Source organism: Fukomys damarensis, unplaced genomic scaffold (assembly GCF_012274545.1).
Source record: "Fukomys damarensis isolate Sample0158 unplaced genomic scaffold, DMR_v1.0_HiC HiC_scaffold_28, whole genome shotgun sequence".
NCBI lineage: Eukaryota > Metazoa > Chordata > Mammalia > Rodentia > Bathyergidae > Fukomys > Fukomys damarensis.
Window position 1 is genome coordinate 26932076 of NW_022900940.1, and position 15560 is coordinate 26947635.

The window sequence follows — 15560 nt, forward strand, 5'->3', positions numbered from 1 at the left end:
TATATATATACATTATTTTACAATTACTACTTTAACATAGGTAGCAATTTTGTGTTTCTGTCATTCTGAAGGTTCTGAATGGTCATGATCTATTGAGCTACTATGAGGAGGTTTACTATTATGGTCTTTTATGCACTATTCTTCAGTTAGATGTTTAGTTTATCTCTCATTTTTATATCATAAAGAATATGGGATTAAAATAATTCCACTCATAATCTATGTAATTTGGAGAATCACTGGAAAATGTGATGAGTAATTGTTACATGCATCTAGTGATATATGTCTGTGTTCATAGCATCTAGAGTAAACTACATAAAGCTAGGCTGTTCCAAGGCGAAAGTAGCAGCTTGAAGAGGCTGAACTACTCCCTCTTGATCAAAGACTTTGTAGACCTTTGTCTTCATAGCATCAGGTGGGCACCACTGCCTCAGTCCTTTTGTGTCCCGGTTAGAACACAGCAGGTCAGGAAGGCAGGGTCCTACTTTTCGGCAAAAATTGAATTAAGGGGCTGGGGACTTAGCTCAGTGGTCCGCCATCTGCCTTGCAAGTGCAAGGACCCAAATTCGATCCCTGGTAAAAAAAAAAAAAAATTGTATTAAAAATGAGTTTATTTACAGCTCCTTTGACAACTTCTTAGCAATAGCTCACTATTTCTCCCAAGAAGAGTCACTGGGGAAAATGATGCCTTTATGTATTTTCCATGAAAAATAAAGCTCTGCAAAGATGTGAGTATAAGCTTTCTTTTTTTTGAATCGCTGTTTGTTATAGCAAAAAAAGAAAGATATTAATAAAGTAGAAAAGCAATTAATCTAAATATTCATTATAAATAGATCAATAAAATAGACATAGTGTATCAATAAAAAAAATAAAGCAATCAGGCCAGGGATTTAGCTCAGCGGTTCGGTGGCCTGCCTCGCAAGAGCAAGGACCCATGTTCGATCCCTGGTACCAAAAAAAAAAAGCAATCATTAAATCTGGATTTTCAAATGTCAAATATATATCACTGAGAGAAAAATTTGCATTATGATCCCATTTGTGTAGAACAGAAAGATGTATGCATGCTCATGCACACACACACACACACACACACACACACACAAACACACACACACACACGCAGTGGCAAGAGCTATAAAAAGTGGGAAGAAAAACTTTAAAAATACAATTATCTTACCTCTAAGAACCCGAAGGCTGATTTTGTTGAGAAGAATTTTAATTTTTATCTTATACCATTTGCAGCTGTTGTAACTTCTTGCCATGAGCATGATCATAACAATAGCTAGGCAAGAAATGAGATTGGCCAGTAGGCATTGACTGATACCCTAATCTCTTTTAGGAGTTACAGAAGATGTAAAAGTATATGAGACATGGTGGCTCTCCTTACCAGCAAGCCCCCTGGACAATTACCTAAAGTTTTTGAGTGCTAGCATAATATACAGGAGACTTTTCAGCCCTGAAGCAAGATAAAACCGGATTCAACTCTTAGTTCTGATACCAGCCAGGGATGTTAGGTTAAGCCAATGAACTCTTCTGAATCTCAGTTTCCTCAACAATAAATGAGACTATTACCTAGTTCATGGATTTCTGATATGTGTTTGCCAGTGTCTGTCTTGCCTGACAAACATTGCTGACTCTGAATATATCTGAAAAGGGGTCAGAGCTACTTTTGAATTTTCCAAGAGTTCTGTAGAAAGCTAAGTGACTAAGAATTCTGTCAAATGAATAGCCTAATGTCATGTGAGTCTGAAAAACATCTTTGGAAATTAATGGACCTCAGCCTGTTAAAACTCTCAAGAATCTTCAATAAATTAACCTTTAACCCAGAATTTTTTTAATATATGAGGCTCTCTGCCATAGGTGCCTCCAACCTTCATAACTTTTGTATTGTAAAAATCCATAGAAGAAGATACTTGCTAAATGCAGATCTACCGAAGTACATTGGACACTATTTCTACAGCAACTACTGTAGTTAAACCCCTTCCTTTACAAATGTGCTGGGGGAGTATGAGGCAACATGTTTTGCAAATAAGAATTCTATCTGCATTTGATCGCTACCAGCTACATAGTATTACCAGAGAAACACCCAACGCCAACTAATGTCTGTGCCAGCAAAGATGGTCAACGTCAGTAAGTATAGCTATCACTAAGGGTCACTTTTGTTCAATTAAATATCCCTTGGTTAAAGTGATTTATACCTGTAAGTAAATGCAAATAAGTGCATTATTATGTTGGAATTTTATACTTTGAGATTTCATCATATTCAGTCTCCACTTTTGAAAGGATTATTTAAGAATATAACTCATAAAGGTCTTGAAAACCTTATACAAGGCTGTTTTTAGAAAGAGGTTTTGAAGTTTGACATATTTAAGTTTTTCTAATATTCTTATTTAACAATTTGTCATTGCAAGGAATTAACTATTTATTAATTTTGTGAATTTCTAGGAATGTAAATTAATACTGGGCCTCTGTGTTCTTATCTATAAAACGACTATGATAGTATGTATCTCACATGGTTTGGCAGATTATTTCCAAAAGTGGCTTCCCCTATTCCTCAACCTGTACCATCTGTGTTCTATTATTATGTGACCTTAAACCTACTCCCATCAAAAAGTAGTCTGTTTTTAGCCTCCTTGAATCTAGGTTGTCTTGGGATTTGCTTTGATCAGAATCACTTTGATAGAAATGACATTACGCCAGTTCTGATCCGAGGCCCTTCCAAAAGGGAAGCCACATGTAAACAAACCCTAGATAGGCTGTTAGATGATGAGTGACCATATAAAGGAGGACTCGATGTTCCCAGCAGGCATAGGGCCAATGTATGAAAAGCTGAGCCTGGATCATTAGCACCAGCTATTCAGTCTGCAGCTGACCACAGACCGATGAATGAGCCCTGCCACTATTGTGAAGAACTATCATACTACTCATCAGTTTATGAACAATAAATACCACTACTTGAGTCTTTACTTTGTAGCTAAAATTAATTAATATACATGACTATTTTAATGATTAATGACATTAATATATTTATGTTTCTTGTCACAATTGATATTTAACAGATAGACTAATAACTCATCAAAGAGGGTGCTTCTTAATAAAAGTATACTAAAGACCTAATTCCAAAATGTTGTAATTTCTAAATGTTAAAGGGCACCACTGATTCCATTGTCATTAGAAACCAAATTATTTCATTCTATTTGCTGACAATCACAGTCAATAATGTTCCAAGTTGTTATGGTAACATCCAAGCAGCCCAGAAAAACTGATACACAGATGAAAAGACATTTGTGCAATTCTAAGGTCAAATGTGAATAACAAATTTAAATATTGTTTGCTCATATATCCCTGTTGTCTGGTGCACTGCCTGGTGTGGAATTAGTGCTCTATCACTGTAGCCCAGCAGTTAGGAGTTCAGGAATCAGACTGTCTGAGTCTAAGCCCCAGTTCATTTAATAAATTTGCTTTGCCTTGGTTTCTCCATCTGTAAAATGCACATAACAGCAGGCCTTTCTTTTTCTATTTGTAGTAAGGATTAAATGAGATCATTTAGATAAAGTACTTAGAACAGAGTCTGCCACAAGTCAGAGTATAATCATTGTAACCTATTTCTCTCTTTGCAGAATTTCTCTTTTAAGCACATTTTTAAAAACAGAGCCTGTGTGGTAATTCTCTCTCTCTCTCTCTCTCTCTCTCTCTCTCTGGGGGTGTGTGTGTGTGTGTGTGTGCTTAGCTGGTTCTTTCAGAAGCTGTGCTGCAAACACATTAGAAAAATATCAGAGAGATGAGATGGCCACAAAGGAAACAAAGGTTCCAGAGATTTAAATGCTGTGTATGGCAATTTGTACCATACAGAATTTGAAACAAATTCTTTATTTCAATAACATACATTATTTCAAATGAATAACATTTTACTGAGTTAGGAACTGTTGCCAGCTTCTGGGTAGTAAGAGGTTCTCTTCCAATGTTCTGCCTATGAAGTCCACTCTCCATAATTAGGCCTGGAGAGTAGAATCTCAGGAATTTCACTTCCCATCTAATTTTGGCCATTTACTCCCCAAGAAGCCTTATCCAGAACTTCAGCCTCACACAAATACATTCTCACTCAATTTGCTCAGACTGATGACCACAGACCAACTGATGCCTGGATTCTGATTTCAGTGAAAGATGAATAGAAAAATGATGTACATATACTCAGATTACCCACTCATTCAGTGTTTTTCCTAGGCAGAAATTCAAAAATCTTGTAACAGAATCAGTGGTGTGGGTAAGAGGTCTGAAATTAGACTGATTACACAGATAATGTATAACATGGAAAAATAGCCAAGAATCTCCTTATAACAAAAACAGCTCTTCTGAGTTTCATAATTTTCCTTTACAGAACTACTACCTATCAAACTGGAATTGTTACCCGCCAACTAGCAAAAGCTAAGTGGTGTATAAATCAGCTCTAACCTTCATATAATTTAGCCTTGATTTCAAATTTACAATTTTCATTCTGTTGAGTAACCTGAATGTGTACTTGGTGGGGTGCTCGGTATTGAACCACATTGATCTACATCCTTGGCCCCCTATTTTTATTTTGAGACAGCATCTTGTTAAGATATACAGGCTGTGCTTAAATTTGCAATCCTCCTGCCTCATCTTTATGGAGGGCTGGGATTACAGGCATGTGCCGATACACTTGTCTCTGTGTATGTTTTAAAATTTTATTTTCTCAAGGGTTGGAAAGGAGATTGTTCAAGATCATAGTTTTCTTCACTAATTTTTTCCTGTGATATATATTTTTCAAAGAAACTAAGTTTTCCTAAAAGTAAAAGACAAAATGTAAAACCAAAAGTCACAAAGTCACACAAAGAACTTGTCTGAGTATTACTGATGGAAATTCAGTTCTAACAGAAGAGTTAACAGACAGGCTGCCTTCTGTCTATCTAATTATGCCAGCAGGTTAAGGAGGCATCACTTTTTAGATACATGCCTCGCAGCCTGTCTAGAAATACTTGGCTCCTCTGATCTCCACCTGGCCCCTTAACCTTCTCAGTTAGTTAGATATGTTTTTTTTTTTTCTAATCAAAAGAAATCTTCTTTTCAGAAGAAAGAAACTCCAAAGGGGGGAAAAAAGGCAGTCAGAACTGAGATTATGCTATCTTTTCCATAGTGTGCAGTTCATCAAATTTCCACAAGTAAATTTGTTGCTGTGAGTTGCCTTGATTTTACCTCTGGGAACCACCCGGAAAAATTAACAGTTACCCAGGGACTTAACTTTTGTCAACAACAAGCCAAATAAAACTTTCCAATCCCATTTAATTGTCTGCACTTCACAGTGAGACTTCCCCTATGTCCTTGCTCAGACATGACAGCCACTTTACATGTCTGAACTGCATTCCCCATCCTAGCAATTTCTCTGTCTCAGCAAACCAACTGGCAGGTAAGATAAGTAAAAATGAGAAGAATCAGTCCAGAGATGCTAATGAAGTGGAGCAGGAGAGAGACAGCTATTTCCAGAACAAGATAACATAAATCCCCATCTTACGTCTGCTAAATGCTTTCACAGGTTTTACAAAGCAGACCACCATCTTATTAGCATGCAGTCCCCAGTTTCATTGTCCATGGGATAGTTTCAGGAATTGTGACAAATAGCTACAGTGTCAAGCTAACTTTTATACAGTCCGTACAAGCATATATGATCAGGTGCAACCTGTTACTTCTAACTTCCGGGCTCCTTTTTGCTTTACACAGAGCCACAGCTTATGAGACAGGAAGACAATATGGCTTGCATGGTATCCTTGACTCCCTGATTTAGTAACACTCAGTCTGAGCAGAAGCAGAGCCCACCTGGGCATTACTTTCCCTTTCTCTATTTCCGGTTCAGCAACTCCTAAAGTCACAGATGGGAGGATTGTACGTAACACAGCAAAACATCCATGTGTGGTTGGGCCTGCCCACCATCTGAATGTCACAGCTGTGGGCATTCCCAGAGCTGGCTGCAGGCTGATGGCACAGTGCTCAGAACATGCTTGTTCAGTGCAAGCTGAGTAGCTGGAGGCATGCTAGAGCTTCTCAAGAACCTAACAATCTGACGAGATGAGGGCTGGACTCCTACCCTTAGCAGTGAAGACTGCGCCTTTCACCTGAGTGCAGTCCAGGTACTGCGCCTTTCACCTGAGTGCAGTCCAGGTGGAAATGGAGGGGGGGGGGAGAGAGCCACTAATTGTGACAGGCTCGTTGTGCAATGAGATTCAAAATAAAAACAAAAGGCCCCTCTCACTGGGGAAATGGGCAAGGAAGCATCCGATTCATGAAAGGAACGTCTGGCTACATCTCAGGGAGGGAGGATGCTGCATTCACCTAGAAGTGACCAAGAGATGGCCCTGGTCAACAAGAGGCCCGGTTCTATGAGGGGTTACCATCGTTTAGCATGTTGGGACCAGTACCGGTGTCCTGGATATACTGTTATCAAGCCGGTGACACTGGCACAGCCCATAGATCTCCGAAGCACACAGTGGAAATGTGGACCTCAGACATTTACGGGGAGTGAGAGGCAGGGGAGACTGAATCTGTACTAAGTGAAATTTTCACTCTCCCTTTCCCCTTCTCTACCTCGTCTGGGGTTTAGGAGGAAAGACATGGTTAAAACCCCCAGGGACATGGAACATCTGAGAGTGTGCCAGGGCTCCTTTGCTCAGCTGCTGCAACTCCCTGCAGTCCCGGTGATCATCTCCACGCTGCGGATTCTGAGGTCGCTCCAGCTACAGAAACAGGTGGTACTCGTTCTATGATGAGGAAACTGAGGTCTTGGTTACCTAAAGAGCCAATGCTTCTACTTTCCAGGGAGTACGATCTTTTCTGTTTGGGGATTTGAACAGATCTGTTTACAACTTGCCAATAATTATTTATAGCACAAGCCATATTTGCTAGACTGCAGCCAGAACCCAGAGAGAGCGGATGGCTGAAATATGTCTTCCGGGCTGTGACAATGGGGGTAGGATGAGGAGAGGCATGCTCGCTGGTGCTGGCAAATAGTTCCTGGCCTGGCTGAACTTTTTCCCCTGGCACAAAGAAGCACTGCTCTAATTGCTGTGTTCCTTTATTTAAAATGTGCGCCTCCCCTCAGAGGAGAGCATTCTTTACTGACCAGAAAAGAGGAGATACCGCAGCAGCTAAAAAGAACTGTGAGGATAGCTTTATTTTTAAATATTCATCCCTTGGAAGCTTCCGTGTTATGTCCTCCCAGGCTGCCAGGAGAGCTTGAGCTCTTTCTGAGAGGAACAAGATGGAAGATGTAATGAGATAGTGCATAGCAAGAAAAAACAAAAATCATTCCAGCGGCTACTTGTGAAATGGCTCCTTGGCTGGCAGGTTTGTGCAGCGGCCACTGTGGGATGAAAGGAGCTGTGGGAGGTAGCAGAGCCACGGCTCATTCTTGACTATTTAAACTGCGGATTATCTCAACCCCTGCTTCTTCCGTCTCCATCTGCCTCCTCTGCTCTGGGTCATTTTCACTGCTCATTATGACCAGCACCAGAGGGAAAGCAGAGGAAATGAAAGGAGATGAAATTCAAATGAATCAATTCTGCCACTTGTTAGCAGCTCAGCTTACAAGTATACAAGGCAGGAGGAGGCTGCAGCTCTTCTGTGGGTTTCAGTTCTGCTTGCTATTCCTGTCCCTTGTGCTGCCAGGCAATATCGAGTAGGCTGTATGGAACTGTTCTGTGGGATGAAAGGAGAAAGTGGGGAGCGCGCTCCAACTGTAGCTTTTCCGAAGAAAAGGCACAGGAATGATATGCTCAGCAGCAGCCTGCCGCAGAGAATACTCCAAATTGTATTAAACAAACTGATGTTCGGAAGCACATGAGCCCATCGGAACTAGAAGAAAGGAATGCGAGACCATATTTCGAGCATTTCCATGCAGAGGGTGCACTCACAGTCATAGCAGCAAAGAGGAAATGAGGGGGCTCCTTAAAGGTCCATGCCAAGGCCAGCAAGCACAGAAGCAAGGAAAGGCTATATGAAAACACTAAAGGCTGCAAAAGGAGGAAAAATATATATTTCTGCCTTTAAAGACACTGTCACCAACACAAGTAGGTGTTGGAACGCTGGGGCAGACCGAATGACCTTCTTCACTCTGAGGTTACGAACCAAGAAGGAACTGGACTGTGGTCTCCAATTTCCTGATTCTCTGACTGCAGTGGCCACTCTGAGGTGCCACCCAGGTTCCCCGGCAATGAGAGGCCTGTCTTAGCTGTTGGTAGTGCTGGTGCAGAGAGCTTTCAGGTATAGGACCTTTCCAGGATTGTGTAGCAGAGAGCAACTTTACTTCTAGTCAGCCCAAATCAGTAAAAAAGCCAGCTCAGGCCAATTTAGAGTAGCTCTGAAGGGTTCCTCTAGCTCCTGAGCTGCTTGTGGCATTAGCTTACATTGCCATCGGTCCACTCGTCTCCAGTCCTTCTGATGCCTTTCACAAATGCCATTCCCAAAGGTTCTCAACAAGCCTTTTGCATGTCAAATCTCATTTTCCCTGGAATCTCAATACATAGTAGTTTATAGTCACTACTTTTTTCTCACCTTCTTTGGGATGTGCAGGGTATCATTTGCTCTGAGTTGAAGATTTAGTTTTGCATTCAAGGTTGGTATAGTCCTAAAGAAGAGAAGCAATGTGACACATTAAAAAAGAAATGCAAGTTAGGGAAGTGGAAGATGCAGGAGAAAAGAAAAAAAAAAACTATGGATGATCCAAATGAGAACTGAATAAAAAGTTTGGCTTCAAATTAAATATTGAAAGAAGCAGTGCTGAAGTTATAAGGAACATAGATCACTAAGAAGCAGTGACTATATAATTCATGAAAATTAGGACATTCATATTAGGCCCTAGCATTGGGAAAAGAACAGAAAAGAGAACATTCATGGAGCTCATGTAGGCGTGGTAAGAAGCACAACCTGGGCCAGCAATCTAGCTCAGTGGCACCACACTTGTCTCAAAAGCACAAGGTCCTGAGTTCAACCCCTGGTACAAGAAAAAGAAGCGCAACCTGAGAATATCTTATACCGTGAATGAGTCCATTAATGAGCAAGTAATCATCTTTGGCTAAACCTAAGAACTTGATCTTTTCTAGCTGGAGGAATTGTTGGTGAGACAATCTGAGATAATGTTTGCTACCAGGGAAAGACAGCTGAAAGACTGGAGTAAGTTACTGGTGGAGCACATCTGTACTTACTCTACCACTGAACCACTGAATGGCATTAGACAGAAAGAGCAGGAAACTGCTCAGAGTGAAGATTCATGAAAAAGAGATCTTTCTGAATTGCTTTATAAAAAACACCCATCAATTAAAGTACCCGGATAAATAAAGGCATAGACCTCAAATTAGAATAGTGCAAAGTTATTTTTAAAAATAAGGTACATAGAAGATTTCCCATGGTACCTCAGTTCAGAAACTTGATTCTTTCCATGATTCTGCTTGAAAACTGAGTTGGACAAGAACTGAATCACATTCAATGGTTAGGTTTAATGTCGATCTTAGGGAGGAATTTGATTCTGTTCTCATCCAATTCACTTTGCAAACAGAATCATAAAGAGAATTGAGTTCATGAATTGAGACATATATTGAGATATCTATATAGACATCTATCTATCTATCTATCTATCTATCTATCTATCTATATGCACATTTCTTTTTTCCTCTCTTTCCTCCATAACCACATTGAGGTGGATGGTGTCTCGGGGTTTATCGTGTACCTTTACACACGATAAGGTAACCATTCCGATGCTTCACCAGATTTGCAGCTCTGCTTCTTCTAGGAAGTGTTAGAATTGCCCTTCTCTACTCTCTTTGAAGTTGGATGTGGCCATGTAATCACTTTGACGAATGAATTCTGAGCAGAACTGACATGAGTTTTAAGTGTTGCTTCCAAGTTACCCCCAGTCCCAGTCTTCTCGGGTAGGTGAGTGAGTAACTAGGGAGAGCAGGTCCCTTCACTGAGCCGTGTTGGACACATTAGTATGAATGAGAAATAAACTTTGTACTTTTAAGCTCCTGAAATTTGGGGCTCATTTATTATGATTGCATTATGGAGCCTCTCCTTAGTGTTTCAATCAAATACTGTCCTTCCACGGATAAAGGATCAGAGAGTCAGAATATTTAATGACTTGTCCATGGTCACATACTAGTAAAATGAGGAGCACTTTGACAAACAGGGATTTAAGGGGGAATATCATTTTAAGAAATGAGAAAGTCAAGCAAAGTCAAGAAGGCAGAGAAAATTTTATTGGACTACTGTACATATTTCAATACTGTATGTGTGTAAACAAGGTAACAGAGAACTGCTGATGGTGAAATCAGGATTCTGAATGCTACAGGAATAATTATTTCACTCTGAGCTTGTTAAATATGTTTACAGAAAATCAATCGTGGAGCTTGAATGTTTGTCCCCTCTAAAACTCATGATGAAATTTAATTGTCATTGAAACAGTATGAAGATGAGCGAACTTTGAGAAATGATTAGCTCGCAAGGGCTCTGCTCTTGTGGTTGACACTACTGCCATTATAAAAGGATGAAGATGGGTATGGTGACACATGCCTGTAATCTCAGCACTCTGGGAGGTTGAAGCAGGAGGATCATAAGTTCAAAACCAGCTTGGACAACTTAGTGACTTAGCAAGACCCTGTTTCAAAATAAAAAGTAAAAATGAGCTAGGGATATAGCTCTGTGGGAAGGCCTTTGGTTCAATCCTCGAAATCAATCAATCAACCAGTCAATAGAAGGAGTACTTATTTTGCCTATTTGCCCTTTAGGCTTCTACCATCTGATGACGCAGCAAGAAGGCTGCCATTAGATGCTGGGGACTTCCTGGCCTCCAAGATCATGACAGACAAATTTCTGTTCATAATATATTATCCAGGTATTTTGTTATAGCAGCACAAAATGGATTGCTATGTCCATTTATTAATACTATCATTAAGAAAGTTGAAGTAAAGGACTAGACATTCCAGAGAAGAAATAGAAATCAGACACACAAGCTTCAATACTGCATAGCTAATCTTATAAGAGAAACCTAAAACAAATAATTTAAAGAGATTTTCAAGATAAAATATAGACAATAAAAAATAGGGAGAGGGCCAGGGATTTAGCTTAGTAGTGCTGCCGCCTGCCTCCCAAGCACAAGGTCCTGAGTTCTATCTCCAGTACAAAAAAAAAACAAAAAAGTTGGGGAGAGAGATCTTTGGCAAATGGGAAGAGGACCTAGAAATGGGGGGAGTGGGACAAAAGGGAAAGGGAAATAAAAGAAGATGAGTTATGTGAATGCACCAAGTGCCCACAATGAACATGATCATTATGTACTGTAAACATGTACTAATAGTGAATAGAAGATAAAGCGCAGACAATGCACATATCATAGTCAGTGCTAGAATATCATCAAGATATTCCAACTAACCTGCCTGAGTTTTGATGCCACTTGGTCCCTTAAATGCTTATTGACTGAGACTGACTTGATTTTATGGAAAACAGCTAACTCAAATGGTTCTGTACAATTTGTTTGTACCCTTCTCTGGCCACTATCAGAAAATGCAAAGACTTTACAGAGAGGTATAGAATGATCCCAACTTTATTTTCAAAAAGGGGAGGGTATGAAGTTTCTGGGAAATTGTTCACTCAGTTATGATCCCGACTGAATAATGATCAAATCACCGAAACTGGCTTGATTTCCCACCAGAAATGGGACACGTCCATCGTGGACAATTTATCCGGATGGCTCCTGACAAAATATTGACAGGAATAAGTCCTGTGGATTAAGGATCAGACTTGACAGACACCAATATGCTGTATATTCAGAGATTCCAGTTGCTACACAATTTACCCAACGGATTAGACAGTGGTAGTGTTAAAAAGCCATCCTATAATAATTTGTTTATCATGTTCCTATAGGCATGGTTTGTCCCTTTCCTGGCAGGGAAAAGAGAAACCCCATGTAGCCTCTTAGCAGCCTGTTTTCCTTGGTGGTTCTAACCTTTCTTAACCTCCTCCTATTCCCAAGCAGTGCCCTGGAATTCCCAGCATTCCCTGTAAGTAAGCATGGCTTGAATAAATAAGATGTTGGGATTAAACTGCCTGAGTTTAACTGACATAAAATATGAGGATGGGATTGTTATGCTGTAGAATGCCTGTGAAGAGAAACACAGGGTATAAATTAGGAAATCTCAGATCTTGCATTGCTTTGGGTAAACACAGTAGAAAAGTAAAAGAGGAAATAGAGAGCTAATTGATGTCAAAGAAAGAAAAACAGCAATCTTTTGATACTTAATGTGCTGGGGCCGAATACCACATCTAGTATACAATGAGAAGGGGAAGAAACGTCTCACTGGGCTAATGCTGCCCCTGATGTGAGAACTTTGAAGGAGGGAGCTGCAGGGAAGTCCGGTCCTGCTTCAACATGAACAGTAGCCACTTCCAAAAGGAGCATTTAGTTTTTGCACAGGCTGGCAACTGTCTTTCTAGTAGCATTTGGCCAGAAAACATATTTTCCCATCTCAATGACAGGACTTCCTGGGGGAAAATAAAAAGTGTTTCCCACCAGGAACAAAAGCAAAAGGAAACGTAGTTTCTCAGAAAACCACCACATGACTTGACCGAGGGCAACCGAACAACATTCTCTCCTGCAGGGTCAAGTGTGCATGCACGGGAGTGGGGGCGACGCAGGGGTGGAGAGGCAGCGAAGGAAGAGCAGGTGAACTGGAGAGTTTGTCGGGAAAGAGCAATAACGAGCTGCAAGCTATGTACAGAAGAGGTCTCCATCCTAGGTGATGTGTAAGAAAGACAAGGGAATGTGAAATGAAAGAGCTAGGCAAGAAGAGGAGCTGGTTACAAAGCTACTGTCACATCCTGTGTCCAGACAAGATTAGGGGTTAATGATCTAACTTGGCTACAGTGTAAACTGGATCTCATTGCTAAATTTGGTTGCATATACTGACATTAAATGAATCATTTAAAATATTCATTAAAGAGCATTTATTTGTTTCAAATATTTTGATTTATACTAGGATCTTCAACCATCTGGTTGTTCCTCCACTCCCAGACAGTGATTGACGTTAATGACAAGATAGTGATAAGAATAACACCATTGTGTTGGCTGACGTTTGCTTCTCCCCAACTTCGCACCATAAGCTTAATACACAGCACACCATCGTACTGCACCTCTCCGGTGCCGCCCTGAAAAGTGTAAATGATTATCAACCCTTTCTACAGAAGAGGAAATCAAGGCTCAAAGAAGCTTAAGCTTGTTGCAAAGGCTGTTTTGATCTAGATCTGGCAGATCCAGATCTGGCAATTCCAGAGCCTGAACTCATAAACATGGAATATTGTCTCTTACTGAGAAGAAATAATAGGGTTTAGGTCTGTTCCTCCCCTACTAACTGAAAAAGAGAGGTTTAATGTGCTACTATGTGTTCTAATAAATATATTTAAATCAATCTTAGTTTTCAAATCAATTTCTCTATTGCAACTAGATATTCAATATTGCAAGCTTTTCCCCCACAAAATCTGTACCTATAATTATGTTTGTTCAGACAATTTAGTGAGACCCAAAGGAATGACATCATGTTAACTATATTTAAAAGAACTTTCATAAATACAAAGGAATAAAAAAGTATAAGGAACTGTCAGTAAGAACAGAAAGTAGCCAGTCATGTATGGAGGCACAATCCTAGCTATTAAAAATAGAAAGAATTAAATATAAGAGGCTGGGGACTTAACTCAGTGTGAAAGTCCTACATTCAGTTACATTGAGTATGAAGGTTCTGGGTTCAATCCTTAGTACTTCCAAAAAAAAAAGGAAAAAATATTTTTATTAATAATTTCACCTTCCACCTTTTCCTCCATTTTTTTTCACTTTCTCAAAAGTTATTTTTTAAAAGTTCAATCTAGACCACAGCATTTAAGTCTTATTTGTAATATATGAGTAACAAAAACAAATACCAAGAGTACAAAGAAACGGGTGCTCCTTTCTTTGTCCAGTATTACTTTTAGTCTTTAGCTTTTACAACAAAATCTTATGGTTAACAACAAAATAAGAAAGATGAAAGATAAAGCTGTCTTTCTAAATAAGAATGCTTCTAGGTGATATTTGAAAATCTGTGTTTGGCAAGACCATACTTTATCTTTTCCTTTTTAAAAATGTGATATTGGGGACTAAACCATGATTTTCACACTGAGCTATATCCCTGTCCTTTTAAAAATATTTTTAAATTTTGAGAAAAGTTCTCACTAAGCCATTAATTTCTTCAAGCTGAGCTCAAACTTATCATCCACCTGCTTCAGCCTCCCAGAATGCTAGGATTGCAGGCAGTGGCCACCACACCTGGCTTATTTCTTTTGATCACAATAAAACAAAAGCTGTTAAAAACCAGTGCCCACACTGACACCACATATACTAAAGCAAAAGGAAACATAGTTTCTCAGAAAACCACCACATGACTTGACCGACAGCACCAAACAACATTCTCTCCTGCAGGGTCAAATGTAAATGCACTGGAGTGGGGATGTCACAGGGGAGGAGAAGCAGAGAAGGAAGAGACTAAAACTGGAAAAATACAGAGAAGATTAACATGGCCCCTAACCAAGAAAGACATGCAAATTCACAAAGCATTCTATAATTTTACTGAACAGAGATGCAAAAATCCTCAACAAGATACAGGCAAACAGAATACAACAAATCATCAAAAAAGATGATACATCATGACCAAGAAGGCATCATCCCAAGGATGCAAGGATGGTTCAACAGATGTAAATCAATAAATGTAATAGATAATATAAATGGAAACAAGAACAAAAATCACAATTATCTCAATAAATATAGAAAAAGTCTTTAACAAAATCCAGCATTCATTCATGATACATCCATAAGAAAATGGATATAGAAGATTAAGATTGTCTCAATCTGAAAAAAGCCATTTATGACAAACCTATTGCCAAAGTCTTATTAAATGGGTAAAAACTAAATGATCCAATGAAAAATGGTCAATTGAAATGAATAGACACTTCTCAGAAGAAGTACAAATGGCTAAGGAATTCATTTTAAAATGTGCAACATCTCTGGCCATTAGAAAAATGCAAATTAAAACAACACTGAGATTCTGTCTTACTCCAGAAAGAATGGCTATCATCAGGAAATCAAATAATGCTGGAGAGGCTGTGGAAGAAAAAAGAATGCTTCTACATAGTTACTACATAGCAAAGTAGTACAAGCATTATAAAAATCAGCACAGAGATTACTCAAAAGATGAAAATTCCATCCAAGCCAGCTTTTCACCCTCTGAGGATCTTCCTGAAAGAGCTAAAGGCTTCATATTGCAGAGATACATGCATATTGGCAGCAACACAGCTCACAAGAGCTAAATCGGGAAAGCAGTCTATATGGCCATCAACAGATGAGAATAAGGAAACTTGAAATGTGCCATTTGTAAGGAAATAGATACACCTTGAGACCATAGTTTTAAATGAAATAAATCAGACACATAAACTTAAATATTGCATTGTTTCTTTTATATGAGAAAACCAAAATATAAACACAG

At 39.4% G+C, this 15560-nt stretch overlaps 1 protein-coding gene and 1 pseudogene across 6 annotated transcripts in view; one reads left to right on the forward strand and one right to left on the reverse strand.

Annotated features, from left to right (window-relative positions):
- Positions 1 to 15560, reverse strand: part of Lrrc3b (leucine rich repeat containing 3B) — an 88872-nt gene that overhangs the window by 17254 nt on the left and 56058 nt on the right. For 2 of the 6 annotated variants that reach the window (XM_010640172.2, XM_010640173.2), the window contains exon 2: positions 8560 to 8632. The exons of the other annotated variants lie outside the window; for them this stretch is intronic. The gene's annotated coding sequence lies outside the window, so the exon portion shown is untranslated. The remainder of the gene's footprint in view (positions 1 to 8559; positions 8633 to 15560) is intronic. 6 annotated transcript variants of the gene reach the window in all.
- Positions 14560 to 14646, forward strand: LOC117283667 (annotated as a pseudogene).